A 3252-nucleotide genomic window follows, 5' to 3' on the forward strand; every position below is an offset into this window, starting at 1 on the left:
AGATCATTGTGTGTGGTTAGACAACAGGTAAGAGTTCAATTAAGTAGGGTTGTCTTGGCCTATAGGCACTAGAATGGAACGCCACTAGATGGAACAAACTGGAATTTGTACTACTGTTCAAAATAAAATGAAAAGAAACCTATAGCATTGGGGATTTGTTGCTGCTTCTGTTGTACTAAACTTGTGTCGACCTGTGACCTAAAAAACAAGATATGTACCGTACCATGACTTCTGTGTACCATTATCTCCCCAAAGTGACCAATTTGTGAAGACGAAATACAAACAAACACTTGACATTGATACTTCTGTGTTCAGGCATACTGCTTTAGTTTAGTGCTGTGAAAAGCTGTGTGAGGGCTGATTTGTCTGGTAGGCAGGTCCCCATGAATCTGTGGTCTTTTAGGCATGAATAAAGGTGCCTTCAGTGTATGCGACAGAGCCGAATTCCAGAGTTGTATCAAGTGGGGGTAGCCGACAGTGGTTTAATATCTTGTGACTCACTGGTATGAACAGAGGTAGTATATAAGAATCTCCAAGTTCCCAACCAAAGGAACACTAATCACAATATTAGTGACTTCAAACAAATCCATTTTTGGTAATCAATTAATGAAGTCAATTTCTATGATGTTCTCTCAAAAATTCAGCCGTATTGAAGATCTAACAACATTTGACTTTGGAAACGGAATGAGTGAAACTCAAGAGAAAGATAACTGCAGAAGTGGGGGAAAAATTTGTGAAAATTCTTTTAAGATTCTTTTTGGCTTGACAAAATGGTACCTATACAAATCAATTTATCTTAACAAGGGTTTTCTGAATACTAAAATGGTAACATAGCAAAGTCAACTAAAAAGTGCCAAGACACAGTGCAGAACAGGTGACAAAACATTGTCTGTTGGCATTTGATTGCATTATCTAGTCTCACCTTTAGCTGAACTGTTTTGTGTAATGAAGTGTTGACATGAGCCAAGAATTCCACAATCACTTTCTGTCTTCTCCACACCTACACAAACACATGCTCATGCACACTCATAGACTATACAAAAAAGTTCTTACTTGCATAACAAGACTCACAAAGACCCTGGTTTGAGTCTGGCCCGGGTCATGTCCTGATCCCATTCCTCTTTTCCAGTCTACTTGCACTCCAATGTTCTATAAAATGAAAGAATAATTAAAGAGTGTACCGATAATTAATAAAAGTATGTACATATATATATATGTGTGTGTGTGTGTGTGTGTCAAAAACACCCTCCGTCCACCAAGGTATAGGCCAGCAAACACAGAACATTCCCTTAACGTTCCTGAATGATCCCATGAAGTTATTTTTTTGGGAACCATACAAGAACCTTATAGGAACATTCCATGTAGGTTATTTTTAGGTTCCATTTTTATAACATAAGGAGAATGTTCCGGGAACGTTCCCTTAACCTTAAGGGAAAATTCTAGGAACGTTCTGGGAACCAAAATCTAACGTTCCAATCCCAGAACCTAAATTTGTTTGCTGGGTGACTAGCAGGACTTGTGGCTCCCTTCTAACCCACTGCAAAACACTGCCATTAGAACTTGTACTTTACACAAAAGTAAAGTGTACACAAAAGGAATGGAAAACATTATTCATAAAGAGCAGTTATCTTGCACTTACTTTATCATTCATGGTGATTATTTTCAGCAGGGCACAAATGTGTGTGTGTGTGTGTGTGTGTGTGTGTGTTAATGGATCGATGTTGAATTACCCTGTTCTTTCTGTAATCTGCATCTGGAGATCCGTTGGCTCCAATGTTACTTCCTGTGATTAATAACCCAGACAAATATAAATGAGTAACACTGGATCAATACAGGACTATATTGACCAACAATAGCATCTGCCACTTTATTGAGTGTACTTCAAGAGATAGTTCAACCAAGAAAATAAAAACTCTGTCATCATTCACCTTTATTTGATGTTCCAAACCTGTGACTTTATTTCTTCTGCGGAACACAAAAGATGATTCATTTTTTTGTTTTACTATTTAAGAACTGTTTTTTTGTTCAAATCAACGGGGGCCAAATATGGTTGGATCCCAATGACTTTCATTGTATGGATACATTTTCAGTTCCTTTTTTCAGTTTCACAATTTAAAGAGCATGTTGATGTATTTTCTAGAAAAAAAGTTTATTGCTGTGATGTTAATTACAGTAAGGACAGTGTTTCATTTAATCACACATATTTCTGCGGCATAATCACACACAGCTGTTCTTCAAAACAGATTTAAACTATGTATTAATATAACAAAATATGAATATCAAACACCCTCTCTGGTTTCTTTTACAGTAAATCACAGCAGCAGTAAAGCGAGGGTGGGGTGTGTCGTGCGAAGCACAGTGCGTGAGGAGGGCGAGGGTTTGGATCCCCTTTCAAGTTTAGACAAAGACAGCAGAACGGCTACGCTCGCCAGGTAAACACAGATCTACCGGCAGACCATAAGGGTGGAGGGTGGGGGGAGCTTGTTGCTTACATTTCTCTTTAAAAAACGACTCCTGCACAGCAAAGAGTGGAGTTAAAGCTGTCAACACGTGGCATAGAGTGCAACTCATATCAGATAATCCAATATCAGATTTTTTTTTAAAGAAAATACCTTTTGTAATGTTTTCTCCGGGCTGCATGCAAGCAGCGCTGCCGTAGCGTGTGAGGAGCAGCGATAAAGAGCTGAGGACCATCTAAATCAGCGTGCGACAGAGAGGGTTAAAACACGATGTTCTCTTCTACATCCTAAACTTGTCATCCCACCATCTTGATACACAAACTAATGGATTTAGACCCACTACAATTCCGTTTAGTCCTCACCTGTACTGCTGTACAACCGCAATAACTTGAACAGATTTTAGGTTAACTCTTTCACACATACATCACCTCTCCATAACCTCTCTGTAATAACAGTGCTTGCCTACCTCTGTTTGTTTGTTTATTTTTCTATTACTGGTTTGGCAAGTTAACATCACCTCAGGTAAAAGCCCTTGGTGAGCGTCTGAAAAGTGCAGAAAAAGGCCACATACACACACACACACACTGAACAGACAATGGGGGCAGACATTTTGTTGTTAAACACATGGCTACTCTCAACAGACACAGGGAATCACAAAGTTTACGTGTTTTGGATTCCTCTCACATGGATGCACACCCACATACACACAATCCCATTAGAAATCCGACCCAGAGTCATGTCTGTTCTCAAATCAGATCTTTTACATTTTGATATTTTATAGTCACCACAGTTT

General features: G+C 38.9%; 1 long non-coding RNA gene across 1 annotated transcript; it reads right to left on the bottom strand.

The window, feature by feature from the left end:
* Positions 1-1058: 1058 nt before the first annotated feature.
* On the bottom strand, positions 1059-2913 carry LOC120493552 (uncharacterized). Its single transcript, XR_005625741.2, has 5 exons — positions 2822-2913; positions 2613-2694; positions 1929-1965; positions 1731-1783; positions 1059-1149 (listed from the first exon to the last, which is right to left on the bottom strand). It is a non-coding gene; the product is annotated as an uncharacterized LOC120493552 (long non-coding RNA).
* Positions 2914-3252: the final 339 nt, after the last annotated feature.

Source organism: Pimephales promelas, chromosome 13 (assembly GCF_988280905.1).
Source record: "Pimephales promelas chromosome 13, fPimPro1.hap1.1, whole genome shotgun sequence".
NCBI lineage: Eukaryota > Metazoa > Chordata > Actinopteri > Cypriniformes > Leuciscidae > Pimephales > Pimephales promelas.